The following is a 26,100-nucleotide window of genomic DNA, read 5'->3' on the forward strand; positions in this document are numbered from 1 at the left end:
AACACAATTCCAGTCAATATTTATATCTCTGTTACAGAACTACTAATGTGCTTCATCTGGGTTTGCCACCCCAGGTCCTGTGAGGAGCATAATGGAAGTAGAATGTATCCACTATGTTGCTTTTCTAAACATAGAAAACATCTGAATTCACAAAGATATTTGGCTGTAAGGGTTTCAGGTAAGTGGCCACCCTGTGTAATGTGGGCAATGATAAATCTTATGACTAAGATAAAGGAGCGAAGGTGAGAGGAAGTGCCTGGAAGGGTTCTTTCCTTTCTCGAATGCAGTGCATTGGATCCCTGTTGCATGTTCAGTGCTCTGGTGTCTTTAAAAGAAGATTTATTTGAATACATTATATGTTAAAAAAAAAAGAAGATAGCAGGAGCGGAAGAATGAAGGGGGGGAAATCGGAGGGGGAGACGAACCAGGAGAGATGATGGACTCTGAGAAACACACTGAGGGTTCTAGAGGGGAGGGGGTGGGGGGATGGGTTAGCCTGGTGATGGGTATTGAGGAGGGCACATTCTGCGTGGAGCACTGTGTGTTATATGCAGACAATGAATCATGGAACACTACATCGAAAACTAACGATGTAATATATGGTGACTAACATAACATAATAATAAAAAAAAGATTTATTTGTATTGTGCATTTGTGTTCTGCACCCTGCTGCATCTTACCCAAAAGCAGAATCCTGATACATGCTTCTTTCAAAGTAGAGATGTAGAAAAGTTAAATATGCTCAAGTCTAACCACTGGGCTTTAGCAGCTGTCTATATAAGCACATATCTGTCTGTTTTAGAACACCACACCCAGGACAGGTTTAACTCCTGATATTATTGACTTCATTTTTCTCATCAGTATCTCCTGTCACCATGTTGCTCTCAGGAAAACATACGGTGACGGCACAGTGCATCTAATTTCTCTCTGAGGGCCGTGGTGGCCTCTGAGCAGGAGTCAAGAGAAGTGGAGACACATCTTTCCAGCAATTTGGCTATCCCTGTTTTTTCCCTTTATTCATGATTGAATAATGTCACATTGCATTCTTTTATTATCACTTTACATTCGTTAGGTGTTTTTCTTAAGTTTATGCTGAAACGACTTTATTCTAAAATAATATTCTCTGTTAACATTTGAGTTGAAATATATATGGAATACCAGCTATTTGACCTTGGCAATTTAAACTCCCTGAGCTTTTTAAAAAAATTCATCTTTCATTGAGAATGATAAATAAACTTGCCTACTGATAGCACTCTATTGTTACTACTGTTATCCTTATTTTTAAAAATGATTTCTACCTCACTAAATTGTTTTGAATGTCAAATGTACTGATGGGTATAAAAATTATTTGCGTATGCTAATTTCTGTTCACTGTTATTTATGGTTCCTGTGATTAGTAGAATAAATAGGTGACATCTAGAAATACCCCAAAGAGAACTAAATTAAGTGATAATGACTACAGAAGACAATATATCCATTTATTAATTTTAGGAAAAATGGCTTAAAATGGGCCACATGTGAAACATGTGAAGCTTAAAAATAGGAAAAATGTGGTGCTCCTGGGTGGCTCAGTCGTTAAGCATCTGCCTTTGGCTCGGGTCATGATCCCAGGGTCCTGGGATCAAGCCCCACATCAGGCTCCCTGCTCAGCGGGAAGCCTGCTTCTTCCTCTAGCGCTCTCCCTGCTTGTGTTCCCTCTCTTGCTGTGTCTCTCTCTGACAAATAAATAAGTAAAATCTTAAAAAAAAATAGGAAAAATGTCAGATTTGATGTTAGGAAATGAAGGTTATTAGATCAGAAAACTTATCAAAATTCGTATGACAAAATACAAAAAATTGAACAAAATTTGTAAGATTTAGCACATGCTTGTACTTCTGCTTTGTTGACAAGGGAAACACAATTGTAACAAATAATCAGAAGGACACAAAAGGGTTTTATTCACTTTTACCTGGAACAATCAATCTAATAATAAGACTTTGAAATGGCATATATCAAAGCATTTATATCAAAAAACAAAACATCTTTAAAACTGTCTGGGAAAATATCTGGTATAATTTCCTTCTAGTTGCAGTTTGCAGTATTGCAAACTACATTTGTCACTTCAGGTTTAAGTCAGATTTACTCCAGATTGATTTCCTAACTAATTTAAGTATATAGTAGACAGGTTGGTGATAAAATATTCAAAAGTGGTTTTAACTACTTGTTTTGAGTTGTGATGATGATAAAGTGTTCTTTTCCTTGCCTCTAGCAAGCCCAGAAGCAGAAATTACTTCTAACACCCAGAGGGCATATTTTTACTAGTCACTGAAAGCAAGAATAGTAAGCTGGCATGCCAAACGTGTCTGCCTGTTAAGCCTGTGTGAGCATCTTCGCAGTTCACACGGAGCCGCCTCTATTTTGAAATGATGATTGTATTGCATTCACACAAATACAGCCTTTAGTGTGATGCAGAGGAAAGAAGTCTAAAGCGCAAGACAGGACCCTGGGTCCTGGGTCTGCCCGTGCCGCTAACTCGAGCAGCAGTTTGTGCATGTCTCCTTACCTCGCCAGGCTTTTGCTCTTTTATTGGCTAAACGACAAGGTTGGAGTAGACAACTTTTAAGATTTCTTCCAGTCCAGAAATGTTTTAATTTTATAAAGCATGTGCCCAGGTGTGCAAAAGAAGTATTTTTTTTTCTGTCACCTTAAATGTTAGGAGGTGCCTCTTTTGCCTGATGCCAGACAGCATAATTTTGGTGTACATGCACTAGATTTCGTTTAGTGACATTTAAACCCAGCTAATGATTGTCTCTTCTTTCTCACTCATGGTAGCTGGGGCGGCATCTAAGTTGCTACTGTGTCAGGTGTGTCTGTCTGGGGTGACATCTGTCCCAGCGTCCAAAGAGCCCGATCTGGTCCCCAGCCTGTATCATCTAGGTCACTCCCTCTGTGGTCCCTCTTGTTGTGTCCCTGCTTTCAGATAGCCTCTCTCTCTCTCTCTCCCCCTCTTGTTATTTCTCAGTTCTTGGAGGCGTTCAAAACACGCTGTTGTCTGGTGAAGACAAATGGAACCCTGTGCATGCTACTCAGTCCAGTCTCCCATCTCTCAGCGTACGAAGAGGCCCAGTGCAGCTCCAACTCCTGCCCCTGGGTGTGGGGAGCGGGGGCAGGCCATGCCCACTCTCAGGTCCTCAAGCCCGTCTGGGGTCGTCCTGCACCCCTGCCCAGGATGCAGCAAGAGAGGGCGGGTGCCACTCTTCGCGGAGATGTTGTCACAGTCTGATTTCCAGGCGGCCCATCCAGGTCTACCTGTCCTCTCTCTCCTTGGAGGGTCTCTGTCTAATCTCAGAAAGGGAGGACAGTGGCCAGAACAAGATAAAATATTCTGCAATATCTATTATTAGACCAGGACCCTGGGACCATGATGGCAAAATGTTGGTAATTGAAAAGCCATTTTGTTCTCAAATGTATTAACATGGGCATCCAAATTCTATCTTAAAACTCAGTGCTGAAGTGTCCACAACAGCCAAACTGTGGAAAGAGCCAAGATGCCCATCGACAGATGAATGGATAAAGAAGAGGTGGTATATATACACAATGGAATATTATGCAGCCATCAAACGGAATGAGATCTTGCCATTTGCAACGACGTGGATGGAACTGGAGGGTGTTATGCTGAGTGAAATAAGTCAATCAGAGAAAGACATGTATCATATGACCTCACTGATATGAGGAATTCTTAATCTCAGGAAACAAACTGAGTGTTACTGGAGTGGTGGGGGTTGGGAGGGATGGGGTGGCTGGGTGATAGACATTGGGGAGGGTATGTGCTACGGTGAGCGCTGTGAATTGTGCAAGACTGTTGAATCACAGATCAGTACTTCTGAAACAAATAACGCAACATATGTTAAGAAAAAAGAAAAAGAAGAAGAAGAAGAAGATAACAGGAGAGGAAGAATGAAGGGGAGTAAGTCAGAGGGGGAGACGAACCATGAGAGACGATGGACTCTGAAAAACAAACTGAGGGTTCTAGAGGGGAGGGGGGTAGGGGGATGGGTTAGCCTGGTGATGGGTATTAAAGAGGGCACGTTCTGCATGGAGCACTGGGTGTTATGCACAAACAATGAATCATGGAACACTACACCAAAACAAATGATGTAATATATGGTGATTAACATAACAATAAAAAATTAAAAAAAAAACTCAGTGCTGAGCATAACTCATGTAATACTCTGTATATATTACAGTAAAGACATTTTCCTGAGGGCAGATGTGGAGGTGGAGGGTTTTGGCTTCTCGGGACTCGGGTTGACGTTGCGTTCATATGCCAGTTTATACTAGAACATGTTTATCATCACATATTTGTTACAATTTCATAATTTTGTCTCAATTTTTATAAGATACTTTTGATAAATGATTCCCTTTTAAGGCTAATACACAAGGGTAATAGAAACAGAGTTTGAATTTTTAAAGTATGTCAATATTGTAAAATTCTGAGGTTACAGGGGTGGAAAATGTGAAGTTATTTCATTTTCAATATCCCTGGAAATAGACTACTTCACAGATCTTTTTTGTACCATACAAAAATATATGACTTGGGCCTAAAATTTTGCTTTTCAAAAAAAAAACCAAAGGTTTCAGAGGGACATCAGAAAAATAACAGAGGAGGCACCTCCTATTTCCTGTCAACCAACAAAAAAACACTGAAAAACAATCAGAAACTGTCAGAGCCAACTTTGTCAGAACTCGAAAACAAAGTTCACAGCTAATTAACGCTGGGTTAAGGAAAAGGCAACTTCAAAATGGTAGGACAGGGGGCGCCTGGGTGGCTCAGTTGTTAACCGTCTGCCTTCGGCTCAGGTCGTGATCCCAGGGTCCTGGGATCAAGTTCCACATCGGGCTCCCTGCTCAGCGGGAAGCCTGCTTCTCCCTCTCCCTCTGCCTGCTGCTCCCCCTGCTTATGTTCCCTCTCTTGCTGTCTCTCTCTGTCAAATAAATAAAATCTTAAAAAAAAAATGGACAGTTTCGTGGTGTTTCCACCTGCCCCTCCCCAGCTAGGGGCAGGGCTAAAGGTGGGCAGCCCACAAATCTAGTTGGGACTCTGGTTCCAGATTCTAGAAGGAGTAGAGCAGGCCCTGGTCACAAAGTATGGGTACTTGTGCTCTAATCCATCCCCGGGGCCTGGAGTTCCGACACATGGCACTTGTTTCTGTTTCTGTTTCATTAGCTTGGAACTTGTCCAGGCTGGAAAAGTGATGGGTGTTGTGGAAGCATCAGAACATGAGGGAGCAACATAACAACCGCCTGGGGCTGAAGACTGTCTGTGAAAAGTGCAACAGCCATCCTAAAACCAGAGAAGGAAAGCCTGGAAGAGGTTCTTAGGGAAATTAGGGGATTTCAAAGCCCTTCTATATACCGAGGAATTTAGAAAGCCGCATGCGTACGCAGTGGAAAAACAAGGCTGCTTGGAAAACATCTGAGGAGCCCCTACACTATCAGACCCCAAGCCTGTTGATCCCTTGGCAAAGTGCAAGCCTGGCTCAATGTTGAAGGAGTGCACACCACGGAGACAGTCTGCCAAGGCTCAGAGAAGGTTTTGTTCTCTTATTCTCCCGGCATTCAAAGAAATCTCTGTCAAAACAACAAAGCACAAGCTCACTAGCCGTACGTAAGGTGATGAAGAATCTTCAGCGACTATACACATCAAGGAATAAAGTCTCTACAAAGATAGTTGAGAAAAGTCATTGAAGAATGGATTATTACAGCTCTCAACAATCCTCAGGACAGCAAACCATGGAAAAGAAGGAGAATATGATGTCCAGATGACATTATAATAGTCAAATGTCCAGTTTAAAAAAAAAAAGAAAAACCACAAGGCATAAAGACAAACAGGTAAGTATGGCCTCGTCAAGTGATATAGTTTTGAGCAGTGTTGGGGTCCTGAGCCCACGGCCAAGAAATAATTCTTGAGATGTCTTTGGTGCAAAAAGGTGATTGTATTAAAGCGGGCAAGTGGGAGAAGACTTGTCTCAGGAGATAAAAACATCCCAAATGCATCATCCAATCCAATCATAAGGAAAGTGAGGTCATCCATTATCTCCACAAGTCCATAGTGAACCCCATGGAGTGGCTTTTAAGGAAGGATTTTGTCATCCCAGCCGCACAGAATTGGTCAAGATGATAGCTGAGTTACACGACTGTTGGGGAATCAATCCCGTATTTCAGTTGTTCAAATAATCATATGACCATGGAGTCCTATTATTATCCCCACAGATTAACAAGCAAGAACGTTGTTTGTACATGAGCTATTGTGGCAATTTCTCTCAAGTTTTACCTCAAGTTGTCCATCATCAGTTTTAGGGCTTTTAGGAAAAAGACAGTTTTAGTTTTTAATGACTTTAAGTCAAGAGAATGGGAGAAGATTGGAAACCTTAGTTGGATATTTGAGGAAACTAGAAAAATTCAGGATCTAATCTGGTTTATAAGAAGTAGTATTAAAATTTAATATTTACAAAGATGTGTTATTGAAACAATTTTTCTCTAAAATTACCTTCATTTCCAGAGATAGCCAAATCAAGACTAATTCATTTGTAAAACAAGTCCAATTTTAACAAACTTGGTCTAATTTTTTTCATAAGCTCAGCAAGAATAGTGATTGATCATATAGATCTTTTAAAATCTGCTTTGCTGTAAACTTTTATAAGGAATTTGGATTGAAATTTTATTAGCCTCTCTAGGCCAGAAGCGAAGCCAAATCCTTGCCATCAGACATGCCCGCAATACCTGTAGATTTGGGCGAATTCCTCTTCACGGAGATCCCCAAAGCATCCTGAGGTCCCTGCACCTGCCAGGAAGTGACATTCTTTACTCCCCTGGTGAGGCTGCTGGAACTCTGTAAGCAAGGTATCAGGCCAACAGTTCCAAGGGGCTTTATGGCTCCAGGTTTCATAAAGTCAACCTTAGTTCCTTTAAGCTGTTTGGTCATATCTGAGTCTATGTATGTCTCTCAAATATGACATTCCAGTCAAAGCCTCGGTAAAATAATCAATGCTTCCGATGGTGTCCTGTTTCAAGAAGAACAGATTCTTATTGAGTTTATGCAAATGACTAGGATTGCCACGGGAAAAAGACTACTCACTGAGACCTTTTGAATTTCAGAGAGTTCAGGTAGAGAGAAAAGTTAAATGATCCAATTTGTTCACAAATGAATACTTTATCACATTTCTGCATATCATGGATATCTTAAGTTTAAGTTTCCTTAATCTGGAACAGCAAACATTAGAGAACAAGAAGCGTTTCAAACAAGAGTCACATACTATAATCTTCCTCAGTTAAGTTAGTTCTGGAAGTTCTTACCCATTTTAGTTTTATGATTTGAATGATATTAAAAACCTGTCTTTGTCCTAAGAGTCCTTTTTATGAATCCCCTTGAAGATGAAACACATTTTGCAAGAGAACGAGAACAATTATAAATGACAAAAACTCAGAAGTGGCCATGGTTAAAGATCTGATGACAGTTCATCATATAGCTGGCAAGGAAATCCAGTTATTTCTGTGACACATAACACTTTCATAATTAGAATGGTAAGAGATGACATTATACCAGAACATATTAAAACGTTAGGAAGTGCATAGCATATCTCTGGGATAGTTATAGCATTTACCCAAACATAACCTAAGGCTTATCATTATTTGTTTGACAGCGCTTTCCAAATAACTTAACACACCAAATAAACAAGCCCAGTTCGTCAGAAAGACTTCATTTACAATTTAAATTAGGGAAATTTGTAGAAAAACCTCAGAAGATTTTAAAGCACATGCCTAAATACACTTGGTTATAGTCCACATGTTTCTCATCTTCCAGAAGATATGTCTTCAAAGGGACAAGAGAGCACACAGAACCACACAAATCTCTTGAGTCCTGGGGTTGGGAACGACCTGCTGTGTCTGCTGCCACGTTGGGTTGGCAAGTTACATGGAAACCAAGATACAAACTGAAAAGTTACAGAAAAGGGTATAAATCCTGGGCCAGTAATACAATCAATCTCCTACAGAGAGATTCCCTGCAGAAACAGGTGTTCAGTAAAGTCTACTGTTGATGACAAATTTTGCAGATTGTTTAAATATTTTTCAATATTTCTATAAAAAACTTACTTTTATTTTTTAAAATTGTTATTTATCTTCAGAAGTACATTTTTTTTTATTTCCTAGAAAATACTTGGTTCTGGTGTATAAGAGAAAAAAGTACAAACTCCCTCCCCCAACCCCTGCTAGGGCAATGTAAGAAAAAAAAATCAAAATGACAATGAGATACCACTTCATACCCAGGAGGGTAGCTATATTCAAAAAGACAAACAATAATGAGTGTTGGTGAGGATGTGAAGAAATCGGAACTCTCACTGCTTGTTGGTGGGAATGCAAAATGGTGCAGCTGCTTTGAAAAAAGTTTAGCAATTCCTTTAAAGTTAAACATAGAGTTACTGTATGACCTGTGTATTCGTTCCTATTGCTGCTGCATTAAATCACCACAAACTTAGTGGTTTTATGAATACAACATTGTTACCCTACTGTTCTCAAGTCTCATACAACTCTCACTTGGTCAAAATCTGAGTGAGTCAGTTCTGCACTTCTTATAGGGGCTCTGGGGGAGAATCCGTTTCCTTGGCTTTTCCATCTTCTAGAAGCTGCCTGAATTCCTTAGCTCCTGCCCATCCTCCCCACATCCCCCATTTTCAAAGCAAGCAGTGCTAGGTTGAGTCCTTTTCATAAGGAATCACTTCAGCCTCTTCTGCCTCCTTCTTCCACTTTTATGGACACTTGTGATTATACTGGGCTCCCCTGGGTAATCTAGGATATCTATAAGATACCTATCTTCAGGTGAAATTGTTAGCAATCTTACTTTCATTGGCAACTGTCATTCTCCTTTTCCATTGACCCTAAAGTATTCACAGATTAGGGGTTGAGGATGTAAACATATCTGGCAGACCTTTTCTTCTGTCTACCACAGCTGCACGTCCACTCCACTCCTAGGGGCATACCCAAGAGAATTGGAAACACATATCTGTAAAAACTGGCACATGAATGTTCATAGTAGCATTACGCATAATAGCCAAAGAGTGAGCACACCCTTACTGTCCATCGGCTGATAAATGGATAAACAACAATGATAACATTGGCATCATCAATGTAGTGTGGCATTTACATGAAGAAAAATTCACATTCAGTATCAGGAAAAATCACAGAATGTTTCATGGAGGAGGTGAAATTAAAGTTGAACTTTGAAGGAAGTAAAAGAAACAATTACTATTATTCTTCTTAAACTAGATACACATTTTAATTACAAGGTGTTATTCCAATTACCACTTCAGCATGACTCTGCAGTGAGATAGTAGGGTAGGTCATTACCAATTTCAGTAGACGTTTATTTTCTCCAAGAGAGTGGTACATTATTATTCTCATCAATCACGTAAGATGTTTTCCCATTGCTGGGATGTGTTTGATGATAGATGAAGCCACAGCTGATTCTGTTCAGGAAAAGCATCTTAATCCTCCCCTTCCTTTAGGATTAGGAAAAAGAAGAGAATAGACCAGTTATGATTAAAGAAAACATTCACAGAATCTACTCTTCATTTAAACTACAGATTTCATATTTGGATCCAATTTGAGCATTTGCAAAAGTGTGCTTCTGACAAATGCAGGGGAATACTTGTGCCTGTCCATTTTTTCTGCTCCTTCATCCCTTTCCAAACAAGCACCAAGTGCATTCTGTTTACCCACAGGGACCAAATGCGGTTTAATTTACTCATTACTTCTTCTGGCTATTTAGAATAGTTCAGTTTTGCTCAATTATAATTGTTTTGTAGCAATAGAGAACATTTCTGAAGCTGTCCATTCAAATGAGGAGAAAATCATCTACGTGATTATTGTCTTTGACATAATCTTGGGAAGTGTGAGTATATGTGTCTTTCTTTACATCCTGAAAGATGATGAAGATGTAAGACAAAGATGTAAGCCTGAATTTATATATCAGGAGTTGGTCATGACTCCATTTTGCTGTTCTCTTGCTGTCTTCAGTGGCATTCTATTTGAATTTTTTACTATTTAATAAAAACTTCAAAAAGCAGACTTCATGAAAATAAAATTCGAGTAGCAAAAAGAGACAAGCTACATCACAGTAAAGCAAATGGTAGAGATCTGAAGTAATTCATTAGCTCATCCTTTCTGTGGAAAGGAAACTCTTACAATTTTTGGCAGATTACCTAATGGCTGAAAATGCAGACTGTGTGCTTGAAATCCAAATCCAAAAATTCATCACAGATGTTGGTTGAAGGCATGCCTCATCAGTGTACAGTACCTCTGTCTTAAAATGAAAGAAGCAACCACACGGGTGGAGAGAAGATAGAAGTTACTTTATCTGAGAGCAAACCCTGCCATCTGTTTGTTCATACCCGACTCCCGTGGACTTCCGTCAGCTTCAGCTTCTCAGCAGGAAGAACTTGGCGGCAGGATAGAAATTTGAACTTCACTAATAGTATTAAAGGAAATCAAGGCTTTCATAATGAGTTAAATAGCTTGGATGCAGAAAGCCGGTGAGTTTTATCTTTCCTGTAGATGGAAGTTTTAAAGTAAACGCATAATATTCAACTAGGTGTGTAGTTGCTGGAACTCAAAACTAAATAGGAGACTATCACAACGTTACATAAGTGGTTTTCACTCATGGGTTGAAGAATTGGGCTGTTTGGATCCCCAAATAAGGAGCTTGAGTTATGGTGGATTTGATTATGAAAATAGCAGCATTCTTTTTTTTTTAAGATTTTTAATTTACTTATTTATATGTCCCGCCAAGCAGTGAGTCGGATGCGGGGCTCGATCCCAGGACCCCGGCATCATGACCTGAGCCACCCAGACGCCCCTGAAAATCGCAGCATTCTTAAATTTGACTCCCAGAGCATTCTTGCTTCTTTTCCTCTCTCCCCTCCCTCTCCCGATTTCTAAAAAAAGAATGAGTAATAATTATTATTTTTGAGTGTTTTCTATGTGTCAAGTAATGAACTATTTACTTTTACATTCATTTTCTCATTATTTCTTACCGCAATCACTTGAGATAGCAAACTCAAGGCAAGAAAGGTTAGGGAACTTTTCTAGGTCACTCGAAGACGCGATATAGGAAATTAAATTCAGGTTGGCTTGAAGTCAATGGTCTTGATGAATCAGTTGATTGAGGCACGAATCCCTCCTTTCTCTTCTGTGTGGAGTAGCTGAAGGCCGATTCCTTTGCCCGGTTCTCAGGTTGAAGGAACTGCATCAGCACCGCCAGGCACAGCTCTGAGGGGACCCTACTGCAAGAACAGGAGGTGCCAGGAGGGCCCCAGCCCCGCCAAGCACGGGGCTCCCAGAGAAGAGACGGCAAGCAAACCTGCACCCCAGCCAGGCTCAGTCCCGGCCTCTCCGCCGGGGGCCCGGCTCTTCGTCCCGTCCGCTCCGAGCCCCTCCCAGGTTCTCTCCGCCACGCCCCCCGGGTCTCGGCCCCGCCCCCGCACTCCCCGGCGCGCTCTCCGCTCCGCCCCCCGGCTCTCCGCTCCGCCCCCCGGCTCTCCGCCCCGCCCCCGGCCCTCAGCCCCGCCCCCAGCCCCGTCTAGCCTCCTCCCTCCGCGCTCTCGTGGGGCCGCGGCCGGACGGGGTCTGTGTCCGCGTGGACCACACGCCGCCTGCGCTCTCGTGGGGCCGCGGCCGGACGGGGTCTGAGCGCGTGGACCACACGCCGCCTGCGCTCACGACAACAGAGGGTGACTGGAGCCCTGATGGCGATGGGGCCGCGGCCAGCAGTCTTGGTTCGTCCTGACCTTGATATTGGAAGAGAGACAGGGTATGAAGAATTCACCCCATGTGGCCCCAACAAGTGTCCCCTTCTAGTTAGCAAGATCGCAGGTGTTGTACTCTTATGAAAAAGCTACTTTTAACTTCTAGAGGAGGAGACGTTGCCTACCCGTGATAGAGTAGAAGCTCACACGCTTTGCAAGTGTGGCTTCAAGTCCTGATGGTGGAGTCGGGAAGTGTGGCGAGGTGAGTTTTGCGCAGGGATTGCCGCCCTGGCTCCAGTCGTCCCCGCTGGTGCCTAGTGGCGACACGAGGCTGTACTGTTACCGGTTAGAGGTCGGCCCGCGGCCCTGAGCAGGGGTTTCTCCGCTGTACTGGTCATATTTACAAGGTATTTTCGTCTTACTGCTGTTGTCCTGTGTGTGCATTTCGTTTCTCACCCCTCTGTGTCTATGTGGCTGCATTAGTTACTGGTGAAGGAATAGTCTTCTAAGATATTCTAGATATTCTCAGGTGCCTTCTAGGTGCTGAAAGCGGACGCAGTAAAACCACACCTCGCTTAAGTATCCTGTTATTAAAATTCGTATGAAATATTGTCTTTTGGAAATGCGAAGGCTAGACCGCTTCTTCACGCGGGGCTCCTTGGGTTTGAACGCTGGTCCCAGGAAGGAGGGGGGAGACACCCGCGCAGCGGACTCCATGCTCCTGCAGTGTTAACCATCGTCCTATGTTCTGTGCGTTTTACTTTTGTGTCAGTGGTGGATGCAGTGGGCAGATGAGCCCGAGTCTTCCTACCCGCTGAATAGGTTACCAGAGGACCGAAGAACTAGTAAACAGGCATATCATAAATTTTGTGTTTAAAATTTACAAGACAGGGGCTGCCTGGCTGGCTCAGTCTGGAGTATGCAGCACTTGTGAGGGTGGTGAGTTCCAGCCCCATGTTGGGTGTAGAGATTATTTAAAAATGTCTTTAAAAAAAAAAGAATTTATAAACAGTGTATCTTCTCGAAATGACTTGTGGAAATGAAATGGTTAAAATCGCCTCTTATAAACTCAGTTATTGAGACCTGTGCATTCTATTAGCATTTGTCCTGCTTTCCTTCAAGAACCTGGGCTCTGGAATTAGACTGCTTGGGTTAGAGTCTCAGTTCAACAGCCGACTTCAAGTTCTCCAAGTCTCCTATTTTCTCGTCTGCAAAATACCAGTATTACCTACTCAATGACGTATTCTGAGAGTCAAGGAGATAATGAATAGGCAGACTTGGAATGGTCGTTGGCTTCTAGTGACTTCTCAGTGTCTGTAATCCGTTCTCATAGTTCCGTAGGGCCAGAGTTTAGTACGCTTACGGGAGAGGAGCAGAAATTAAGTCTGAAAAGCAGGCAGAGGCTGGGTTGGGAAGAGCCTCATCACCCAGTTAAGAGGATCAAATTCTGGATGTAAAAGGGAACCATTTAAAGATCTGCTTAAGATGAAGAGTGCTTGATAAATCTTGTGGCAAATCTTTATCAACAGGTCAAACAGGAGCCTACTGTGGTGGTCTACGAAGGCCATGACACGGTCCTAAATTAAGCAGTAGGAAGAGGTAGCGGTAGAGCAGAATAAATCTGAAGAAATAGGACTTGTGATACATTGAATTATTCAACTTGTGTTGAGTAAGGGAGAGAGATCTAGGAAGAATTCCTTTTTTCTTGTTTGGATGGCTGAGTGGATGTAAGTGATAAGACAGTGAGTGCGAAATAAGTAGTAGTTTTAGTGTACAGATTATAGCTAATATAAATTTGGAATATGTTAAATATATGACATCTAGGAAACTTTCAGGTAGACATGTATGATGATACACAATTTAACCTGGAACTTGGATGATTGGGCTGAAGTTATCGACTGGAATTCATCAGAAATACAGTGATGGTTAAAGAATGGATGATCCCACAAAACTAATGAGAAAAAATACAGATCAAGGGTGGAATTGCCAGAAACGATATTTAAGAGGTGAGGCAAGGAAAATGTTGAAGAAGAATCTGAGCCATCAGATAATCAGAAGAGAATGGAGTTAAGAGGAAATCAAAGAATGAGCAAATTTTAAGAAAGGTGTGAGTACCCAACAGGGTGACATTCTGCGGAAAGAGAGTAAGGTGGTTAACTGAAAAGGCCAACTGAGTTAGGTAGCAAAGATGGTACTCCACGTCCTGGTGAGTGCAGGATGAGTAGAATGAAATGGACAGAAAGCAGACGGCAGCATTTAGGGAGGAAAAAGGGGGGAAGAATTGGAAATATGAACATAGACCAGTATTTTTCTTAAAGCTTTAACCAAATGGGGGGTACAGAGGGGCCATTAGCTAGAAGAGATCTCAGTCGAGGGATGTCATTTTATTTTGTTTGTTCTAGCTTTTAAGATGAGGAAAGCATGTTTTTAGGCTGAAGAAGGGAGACTATGGGGAATATGAATTTATAGAAGAAGGGGCTGGTTTTATCATATCTCTAATATTTAAAGACCCATTTTCTTTTCACCCAGAATCATACACTCATTTCCCTCATCTAGAAGTTTCTGTTTTCCTTAATCCTTTTTTGTTTCTTATCTCTTCTTCCTGCATTTATGCTTACTCTGGTTACTTATATTCTTTATCTGTCTGTTGAAATGTCCATTCATTTGCACTTTTCCTAGTTCCTCTGCTGCTCTCTTAGGGATTTTGCAAGATTACTGTGCCTATTTTGATAGAAGTTTTTCTGCTGATGTGACATCGTTGATAAGAATAATTGGTGGGGCGCCTGGGTGGCTCAGTCGTTAAGCGTCTGCCTTCGGCTCAGGTCGTGATCCCAGGGTCCTGGGATCAAGTCCCGCATCGGGCTCCCTGTTCAGTGGGAAGCCTGCTTCTCCCTCTCCCACTCCCCCTGCTTGTGTTCCCTCTCTCGCTGTGTCTCTCTCTCTGTTAAAAAATAAATAAAATCTTTTAAAAAAATAAAGAATAATTGATTGGTAGTGGTGGAAAATGCTGGTATTTTACTCAAATAACACTTGTGTAGTTTATCAGGTATAGTCAATGCTTGAATTTAACCCCATGACTTAAGGAGAAACCCAGGTCCAACATACCTGAGCTAAGAGTAGATACATTTGTACAGTATTTTGATACTGTTTAAAGAACAGTTTTTAAGAGAAAAGACACGATCCAAGTTTATTTTCTGCCTCAGTTGGTCAGAAAAGGACCAAACCTTCACTCAAAAATACCCTGAAACAGAAACCTCAGAGTGTGAAATGATACAACAACTTAATGCTTACTCACTGTCCTTGCACTTTCAGATTGTCTTATTGGGAGGAATATGACCATCTCCAAGCTATGAAACATTTAAACAAACTGGGAAATCAAAAACTGTAAGTAGAAGCCCATTTTATGACTGCTTCAGAAAGTGATCAGAAAATCATGTTTTTAACATGCTCTTGTCTCTGAGATTGCTGGATGTACATGGAGGTGAAATAGCTGCTTTTTCCTCTCTGGGCCAGTGCTCCACATTGAGTGCGCTAAGCTCCTCTTACTGCTCTGCAGCAACAAAGGAATTACAGCATATTTTCTTAGTGTCAGAATGGATAACCCATAACCATCAGAGCCACCGGCATTGGGTGATTACATACGATCTCTGAGAAATTGCAATGCTCAGATGCAATTCAATTTCAAGAATAGGATGTGTCTCCTGGCAGTAGGCTCACATTAGATGGTAGTAGTGGGGTAGTGTGCATTAGCTGGAGGGGCCTGTTATATAAGCAAATAGAAACAAAAAATCATCCTTGAAAAACTTTATCTTAAATATATTTACTTTTGGTGTTATGGAAGATGGTGAAAGATCTCAAATTTAGAGTCCTGAGAGACGGTAAAAACCAAGTTTAGACCACAGGCTTTCGATTCATGTATACCCGTTATTTTTCCTGTTATTCAGGAAAGAAGTGTAGGGGAGAGGGAGGTGTGGTTTGGGTCCAAAAATAGGAAATTAAAAAAAAAATGTAGGCGATCCAAGCCATATGCAAACCAAAAAGATTTTTTTTTTTTGGTTAGTTTTTGCATCTGTTTTTTAGCCTCATTCTACATGGTAATTCTCATGTGCTAATACCATTATTTTGACATTCTGATATTATAGGGCTCATTTTGCTCATTTATTTTTGGTTGGGCTTAAGATACCTTGGCTTTCACCTCTCTAGGAAGTATTATCACATCTTAATTGAGTACCAAAAAGTAATTGAGTACCAAAAAGACTTATTTGTCCTAGGAACAGGAGGAATATTCTGTCCTCCCCAAACCAAATGCTGGAACCAGTCCAATTAAGCCCTTCTAGCACCCAGGCTCTTACAGCAGAGGCCTTGGAAATTAATTGCATCCTTCAGTAATCATTTATGGACAGTAACCATGTCTTTCAAAGTGCCAGAAATGAATGGATGAATAAAACTAAGAATTCACTGGGGAGTAGCCCTGGTGTGCTAAGGGTCACAGACGGCCTCTGGTTGGTTGCAGTAGGCATGTAGTTCACATTACTGGGTAATCTGAAGCTGTAATGAAATAAGATTTAGATACTAGAGAAGTAGAAGGAGAGTAGAGAGAAAGCCAGGAAGGGAAAAGAAAGTTGAGCATAAGGAGTAGTTAGGATCAACCACAGGGAGTAGGCTGTGGGAACTAAGTTGTACAATTGGTTGTGAGGGTTTCTGCCTCCCAGTAGAGCAGGGCTTCCTACTGACTCTGCTCGAACTTAGAGTATTTTGTCCCAAGAGCTGAGCCAATTGTGTGAATCATGCACTGGGAAAGCTGGTTGAACAGTGGATATTAAGTTAATATTCTAATTAACTCAATCTTTCTACAGCAAGGAAAAGGGCTTGTGTGTTCCCCAAGGTACAGAGAAAAGGCAAGTAAGTACCCTATTCTCACCTTGTCCCCCCTCCCTTCTCCACCCAGAGGGAAATGAGAGGCTCTGCTTTTGATACCAGGAGTAGTGTATAAAGGTATTCTGGGTAAAAAGCGCTAAGACCTTGTCTTCACTTTGGCTTCTCACGTACTCCTATGACTGTGTTGATAGCATAGTGATAATCTCAAAATCCTTAAGCCCCCCCCAACCCCTCCCAAAACCTTGAAACTTCAAATATAAATCTATTTGCCTAAATTCAGTTCACCAAAATCAGCTTTATCAATTGGAATAATTTCTGAATGACCTATTAGATAAAAATTTAGAGCAATTCATATTGTTTGATTTTTGAAACTTTTGAAGATCTCTATAAAGTTTAGTTATCTGGCTCCCATTTTATTTTGCTAAGGGCCTTTTCAGGTTTATTGCATTTCTCTACCACATCCCCACATCCACCTTGGTGAGAGCTGGGGCTGAGAAAGGGGGATCCCTCATCGGTGGGACTATCAAGAGAAAGTTCCAGAAATTGGGCATTTAGTATGTATTGGGTGAATTGATTTTTTGCAAATTAGCTCTTAGTAAACTGGCTTGCTTTCTGCAACTTCAGGAACTAAGTCTGAAAGGTTGCCTACTGCTTTTCGTAGGAGTATTCTTTTTTTCCAAGTAAGAATCAATTTCCTAGCAAGTAGCATAAAGTCATGCTAGAGGAAGGAGTTTAGAAGAACAGGGGACTTGTGCACTGCACAAGGTTATTTACAACTAGAGAAAGATGTGTTAAGTGAGAAACAAATCTCATGTTAGATTAAACAATGCAGAACCACATGCCTAAGGGGCTAGTGTTATGGAGATCTTGGGATGATTAAAAGTGACATATGCTTGGGATTAAAAAAGGGTTTTCAATGCCAGTAACTGCAAATCCTAGTGAGGATGATTTCAAAGCTCACTGAAAAGCAGGATCTTCCCCTAAAAGGGGTTGTTTTTCTTCTGGTTGTAAAGGAAAACCCTGTTGGAGAAATGATAGTGCTAAGTTATCCAGCAGTACTGAGCTGGTCAGAAAGTAGTAGCTGTTGCTAGGAGAAGGAACCATAAAGACAGAATTGATTAGAGCTGTGAAAGGAAGTCCTACTTCTGGAGGGTGCATTTGCTTTTATAGAGTGCTAAAGCATTCAAAGATGAGGGAGACACACAACAGACTCCTTTCTTCTTTTCCACAAGTAAGTTACACACAATTCAACACCCATTGGTTTGCAAATAATAGGCTAATTTTCCTCTTGCTCTGTTATATATATTTTCCCATGATGGTGGGTGGGCATAAAAGAAAATTAAAAAAAATAATTTGTTAGGTTATTAATATTGCTGATATAATGGAAAGACAACAGTGCTTTTAGAATATTGTTGAATTAATTTTTGATTGAATGAATGTGACTTAAAGAAGGAACAGTGAATTTATTTTCTAACAAATACACATTTAACTCTACAGATTCGTCAGTTGTGTCCATTAGAAAGGGTGAAATATAATTAGATACAAACAGTACAGAACTTTTACAAAGAGAAAAATAAATTCGATAAGGAAGAGGAGTTTTATAAAAAAATTCTAGTTAGGAATTCTTCATGCTGCCACACCTAGTATAGTCTAAGTTGATAGCACGGTCTCACAGTTAGCAAAACATAGGTGAAAGCGGAAGTCTGTGGGACAAATTTCAGAAAGGGAGGGGAGGAGCATCTGGGTGGCTCAGTGGGGTTGAACCTTTGCCTTCAGCTCAGGTCATGCCGGGATCGAGTCCCACGTCGGGCTCCCTGCTCAGCGGGGAGTCTGCTTCTCCCTCTGGCCCTGCTTGTGTGCACTCTCTCTGTCAGATAAATAAAATTAAAAAAAAGAAAGAAATGAAGGGGATTCTGCCCATGTGGAAACCTTCATGAGGGTCCTTAGAAATTCAACCAACTCATTTCATCATTATAAAAGGACAGCTTTTTTTTTTCTTTTGATTGCCTTTACTTCATTATAAAGTCTATGATTACAACCACAGGTTTTCTTTCCACTTGGAAAACAATACTGCCATTTTTGATTACCAGGGTAAGAGTGACATTTTCCCTAAGTCTGGAACCTTCTCTCTCTCTGAAGAGAGTTCTGACGTTTAGTTTCATTGTTTCTCCATTTATTTTTGAGGTAGCTTATACTCTCAGCTGTGTTGGCTGCGTACACTTCCATCCATCCTTTGACTCTCCTCCTGCATCAGTCTTGAGTTTGAGGATGTACGAAGGCTTTTGCTGGTTTCATTTAATTTAAATTTGGCATCTTGAAAGATATTTTCTTCCTAAACATATATATCCATACCCTGTTGTCCTCTTGCTGAATTGTTTTACTATTATTAACTGACTCCAAGGACTTTGCTCATCTTTTTCATTTCTATTCTCTTCTCCACAACTTGTACAGTCCCTTAGATGTTTTATATTCGCTCGGTATCCAGCATTTTGAATTTTAATGGTATATTTATGCTCTGCTTATTTCTCCTATTTCCTGAAGAGTATCTCTGGAAGAGTTATGGATGTGGTCATAAAATCCAATAAAGATGCATTTGTCAAACTGATTTATTTTCCAGACTCTGCCCCTGTTAAATTCATAAAAGAATCCAGATTTCTGCAGATATTTGACTACTGTAGTGGAAATGATAAGAAGTGTAAGAGTCATCCAGGCACAGATATTAAAAAGTGCCACATGAGAAAAAGTCGCTTAATGCTAAATTGTTTCTTCTCAAAAGATGAGGCAATTGCCTAAGTAGAAAAATTAATCATAAAGCATGTTAAATCATTAGGCATGATAAAAGTTGGCTTTTATGATTCATGATAATTAGTTTGGAGAACTAGAAAGTATAACTAAATAGACTTATGAGAGCAACTCACAACCAAGTAAGTTCATTTTACTTTCAGATTCAGTAGACAAGGCAAATGCTTTACAGAAAAAAAAAGTCTCCAAATTTATTATAAAACCTATGGTTTTTAGTCATGGAGCTTCAATACCATCGTGTGATTTTTTTTTATATACCACCTGGCAACTAAATAAACGACTGAGCAAAACATTAGAGAAACAAAACAAGAGAAAAGTTTGTTCTCAATATTTTGTCCACTTATTTATTTCCACAAAACTCAGTCCTTTTTTTTCCTTGTCCCTGGCTGTTCCATACAACACAGTCATAATAATAATAGGAAAATGGTATCGCCCTGGTTTAGATGTCACAAGCAAAAATAGCTGGAAGTAACAGACTCAAATTTTTCCTTATTTGTTCAAGGGAGCAATTTAAATGTCTTTTATGTCTTTGTAACCAACTGTGACTCGATTTTTTTACACTTCATATTTTTTATCTTTTCCTCTGACACTGAAGACATAATCCATTCATTTTCTGGTCACTGTGTTCACTTCCAGGGGAGAATTTGTTTCTGTTGAGTCTCTTTCATCATTATGTTGGCTCCCAGATTAGGATGGTTGAGAGGATTTGTGGTTGATGACGTTGACTTAGACTTTTTTTTTTTTTTTTGCTCAACTTTAGTTGAGCTCCATTTCTTTTCTTAACCTGTGTTTCCCTTTGCTTTTCTCCTCTTATTTTGAAGATACCTGAAGACATAGCTCATTGACATATTCCTTTCTCTCACACCCTTTTCCCCTAGGACTCTCTTTACAAGTCATTTTGGGCTGGGCTAAAAGATGATCTAGTTGACATAATGGAATATAAACAGATTTAATCCTTCTCTTTAACCCTTTTCATTGTCCACGCACCAAGCCTCCTGTATCTTTTCTCCCTTGACCTTCAGACAGGCCTATCAGGTTTTCTTTTTGAGATGGTTAGTGAGCCCATATTGTCTAATGGATTAGAGATAAATAGCTTGAGGATTAGCCATTAGACCTAAAGGATCCAGTTGTTAGTAACAAAATACGAGTTTTGTTTCCTTTCTTGCCTTCAATCTATGGTAAAAGGCAAGTCCATAATCCAGGAACAGGCCTGGGAACATCTGCTTTTGACATGGCTATAAAGCTTAATTCTGTAGAACTTTCATTCTGTAGACAATGTCAAAGTACAAACCAGAATTGTTTGCTTACTGCTGAGAAATATTTCCAGGAGTTTTATATGTATAAAATTGGTGGTCCCCCATACCATATAATCATGTAAAAAATGGCTGCTTTTCATGAGCATCCATATTTTCCCCCAATACAAATCATTTGGGATTCACACTTACCTTTTCCTATGACAGACTACACCTAATTTAAATTAAGAAGGAATTGAAAATTGAAAAACCACAATATTCCTTCAGCCTTCATCTTTAAAAATATGTGGCCATCATCCTTATCAAAATAACCTCAGGGCGCCTGGGTGGCTCGGTCGTTAAGCGTCTGCCTTCTGCTCAGGTCATGATCTCGGGGTCCTGGGATCGAGCCCCGCATCGGGCTCCCTACTGGGCAGGAAGCCTGCTTCTCCCTCTCCCACTCCCCCTGCTTGTGTTCCCTCTCTCGCTGTGTCTCTCTCTGTCAAATAAATAATAAAATCTTAAAAAAAAACCCTCAAAATAGGACAGTATTGTTAATCTTCATTTTGCTGACGAGGAAATGAAGGACAGGGAGAGTCTAAGTGAGTCACCTATGATTACACAAAAAAATAACGGCAAAACTTGGACAGAAACTAATATTACCAATTCCCTAGATGCCTTTGTTATTTGATTTGTTTACTTATTGTTTACTGAGCAGTAATATCTCCTAATATAAAGAAAAATTACAGTTCAAGATTTTTAGCCTCCGATTATTAACTTATATTCTAAAAAAATACAGAGAAAAAAACACGCTTTGTAAAAATACCATAATATGAAGATGCCATCGACATTACATAGTTTATCAAAGACATTGTGAAATGGTGCTTCTTTGAGTCTACATAGAAAACCCTTTTTGGAGCTATTGATATATGTCAAGATCACAGTTATTCAGATTCTTGCAGCGTCAGCAGAAAAGGGTTAGGAAAATGTCTCAGGCACTTGTTTGAATGAACATATGTATAAAGTGTAGTCATCCTCTAAATTCATTCTTTAATCAAATATTTACTGAGCAGGTACTATGTGTAGAGTTTATTCTAGGTTTTTGATATTGGGAAAATGTGTACTTATAAAATACAGTACTGGGGGAAATGTGTACTTAATACTCTCAAAATTAGGAGAAAGTAGTAGAGTTTTGGGTTTATCTTGAAAGCCACCATAACTTCTGTTAGCCCCTTTCTGGGTTCCTTTTGATTTTGCTGCTCTTGTTTATAAACTGTCAAATGATTGATTAAAATACTGCCTGCTTCTTTTCTGAATGTTGCCCTTTATACCATGTCAGAAAATATATGAACTTCCCTTTTTCAGTGTTTTATATCTCAGTTGTCAATTCCCAATTATTTCATTCTTCTTGCTCTGATTTATGACTTCAATTTTCCTCATTTTGTTAACTTCGTTTCAGAATATCTACTCTATTTTATCTGTTTTCTTCTTTTTTTGATGAATATTTCTTTGAAACATCCCTGGGATCAAGGCTGTAACACTTGACTTGATAGCAAAGATTGGTTAGAAGTCTATTTCTTTTTGAAAAATAGCCATTTCTGAAAAGTGTTGTTTATAAAACCAACTTTTGTTCTTTGGTGTTTTTTTTTTCTTCAGCTTCTGCTTTAAGTATATTTTATCTGCTCATGGTACTTCATAATAAATTATAGATTTATTTATTTTATTTTCCTGGGGGAAAATTCCTGTTTAATGGTTTCTGGAACCCAGAAAGAAACTTGACTATCTTGTGCTCAGTTGGAAAAAAATGTGTTTGATTCTCTTTGATCTGTTGAGAAAAGGAATTTAAGATTTCTCAAAGATTAATTAGAGAATATTGACATTTGATAACCCATGGCATATTATATACCATAATGCATTTCTCCTATGGAGTGAAAATAGTCAAGTTGACCAGAGATTATCCTTTGTCATTTTCATGTGAAGTAACCCAAGAGTATCTGTTAAATAAGTATCTCTTGTCAGTATTGTGAGTTTTAGAGGAATAGGCATAATTATATTTGATATTATTTTGGAACACAATAAAAAGGGCACTAAGAAAAGGAAAAATTCATGGCAAGATATGCTACCTTTCTCATAAATAATTATGAGTAATAATTATGAGGAATATAATTATTGCTAAGATGTTTTCTTCAAAAATGTATTAAGATTTGTTTGATGACTTGTTTAGGATGAATGGCTACTTTTTACATCCATTGTAAACCAATGCTTTTACTTCACATTTATCAGCTGAAGTTCTTGTAATTGTGAGTTTGTAAGTGCAGAAAGAAAATACATTAAATGGTTTTAATGTCATATAAAAATAGCATATAAAAACTTAGCCATATTCCTTGTATTTAAAAAGTATTTCTCCTTAAGAATATGTATCTTTAAGTATATATACTTAGGCTGAACGCTATCAGCATATATGTATCATTTACCTTCTATTTGAGTTTTTGTAAGATGCATAAGGTCAGTGTTCCACATTTATGTTCACTATCATTGCTCTTCCAGTGACTAATAAAAATGGAATTGTAATACAAGTATTAATATTCAAGGCATGTTCATAAAAATGGTTCCTTAACTGTATCTTGGAGGAAGACTGGAAATCAAACTTTTTTTTTTTTTTGTGAGAGAGTGAGAGAGCATGTGAGAGAGTGAGAAAGCATGAGAGTGGGAGGGGGTGGGGTGGGGGGAGGGGCAGAGGGAGAGAGAGAATCTTAAGTAGGCTCCACACCCAGCGCAGAGCCCAGCACAAGGCTTGATCTCAGTACCCTAAGATCATGACTTGAGCTGAAATCAAGAGTCTGATGCTTAACCTAGCACCCACCCAGGCGCCCCACACATTCTTTTTCTTAAATTCCTCCTTTCCACAGACCCCATCATGAGTAATAACTTTCATTTGGATAACTGCCACTTCGTTCAAATACCCTTCCTTTGATTTTCTGGTGACCCTCTAACTGATCCTTACAACTCTTGGGTTACTTTACTTGAAAATGACAAAGGATCATCTTTTATCAACTTGACTATTTTCATTCCATAAGAGAGATTCATTATCGCATATAATATGTCATGGGTTATCAAAGTTGATAAATATTTGTTTTTTTTCCCTCAAATATGCATAAAATTACTTTTTATTTATTGAGTAACGGCACGCAATTCAGTAATAGTACATTTTTTACATTGCATATGATTTAGCTTCGGAATAATTTTTATTTCTTTATGATTACATTGAAGGTAGGTGGCCAGTCTCTGTAGGATGTTATAGAATTGGTTGGCATAGACAGAAACCAGAGAATGGAAAGGTCAAGTTTTTCTGTAAGTGTTTCCTAGAAGAGTTGATATGTGAATTAGATTCTTTTCTTGGATAAGTATAGTATTTTAAAAATGTGATTTGGGGGCACCTGGGTGGCTCAGTTAAGCGTCGAACTCTTGATTTTGGCTCAGGTCATGATCTCAGGGTCGTGAGTTTGGGCTTAACATTGGGCATGGAGCCTGCATAAGATTCTCCTTCCCCCTCTGCCCCTCTCCACTGCTGCGCTCAAGCTCTTGATCTTTCAAAAAAAAATGTGATTTCATGGTATAAGCAAATGTGGGACAAGACACATACCAAAACTTCGGTTTAAAAGATTTTATATTGGAGAATACTAATAAATAAGAACAAATAGATAAAGACTCAAAATTTACATAGAAATAGTCTTCAGAAGATTCTTACTATTTGTAAATGGAATTAGTTTTTAACCACTATCACTCTGGTTTTGGTCTTTATTCATTTCTATATTTATTAAAAAATGAGAATAAGAAAAAGAAAGAGACAGTCATAAATTTCTGTGCTTTGAAGATGTCTCTCTCTTTTCAAGTCTGGTTGCCACATCTGGGCAGTTGCCTGGGAAATTTTTCTCGTTTCTCTTCATAGCTTTTCCTCTTGCTACACCTGGGAGATTATGTCTGGTTTTGAAGCTGATGCCTGGCTTGTGGGGAAGGTACAGGACTTTGGGGAGCTGGTCCAGAGAGACCGAGGACTTGTGCTTCTTCAGCTTATGTCTCCGTCCACAGCTGTCCCATTGTCCTGGATGAGGTTCATAGTGATGTTTTTAAAGTTCACAACTTCTAAACAGGACATTGGTGGCCTGTGGCTTGTTCGTCCAGCTTCCCTGTGTCTCCTCCAAGATTCAGCAGGTCTTGAGAACTCCAGACTTGCTGCTTTGGTCACTGTCTTCATGCTGACTATGTCCATGCCTGGCAATTCCAGCCAATGCCCAAGCCCTTTCCCATCTCTATTAAAGTATGACTGCACATACCTCTCCTCCTGAGGTCACTTCGAATTTTAACCTTACTTACGGTGAAATATTCTTTGTTCTAAACATTGAACAGTTACCAGCTGGGACAATGCACAGTATTTATTTTACCTTGGGACCAGTTGCTTGGTAAATAATCTTTACTCTCACATGAAAGTTATTGCATTGTTGTGTAAGATGTAATGTAAAACTTGTAGAGTGTATCTTTCCTTCACAAAAAAATTAATGTGTATATATGGACTTGTTCTGTGATTTTGGTTTATAGACAGGAAAGACAATATGTTACCATATTTGACTTGAACTAAATTATATTCTTTCAGTGAGCAGATACGTTTTTATTGAAGATCTTGGTGTAGCTAAGCAATACCTTGGGTATTACTGGGAATAGGGAAAATGAAGGAAGAAGGGAGAAAAATGAAACACAACACTGTGAAAGACAGGAATGAGTATGATGAGATAAGTACAAGCCTAACACCAATATTGGAATATGTGCCATACATTTTATATGCCTCTTTGTGGGTTTTGTCACTTAACATTGTAAGGTAGTATGTAAAGTGATCACCTTTCCACCCCTGGTCAGTTTAAACACAATTTACCAATTGAATAGAAATTTTTGGTAATTGAAAAATTAGTATTTAGCATATGAAATGAGAAGGATTTGAAGATAATATATGCTGTAATTATTTCAACCTTGATTTTTAAATCCTGTTGTCTTACCTGATTTCATTCTCTCAAAACAGTCTTTGGAGGTAATGAGACCGAGTATTATTATTCCCATTTTACAGCTGAAACTGAGACTTAGAAGTGAAACTGTCTTCTCTATGCCTAGTGCATGTTGGAGTCTGCTAAATTTAACCATCTAATCTTAGTGACTTGGATACAAGAAATTTCCTTTTGTTGTATATCAGTGTGGACTCTTGCCATGAAGGAAACTATCTTAGAAGCTAAAACTGGTACAGTGAGAGAGAAGAACTTTCTTTATATTCTGGGCTGTGAAGTCAAGCTGAGCATTTTCATCAGTGACTCAGACCTGGTGGGGAGGAAGCAAGGTGTGAGTAATGCCCCAAACCTCTATAT

Source organism: Zalophus californianus, chromosome 15 (assembly GCF_009762305.2).
Source record: "Zalophus californianus isolate mZalCal1 chromosome 15, mZalCal1.pri.v2, whole genome shotgun sequence".
Lineage (NCBI taxonomy): Eukaryota > Metazoa > Chordata > Mammalia > Carnivora > Otariidae > Zalophus > Zalophus californianus.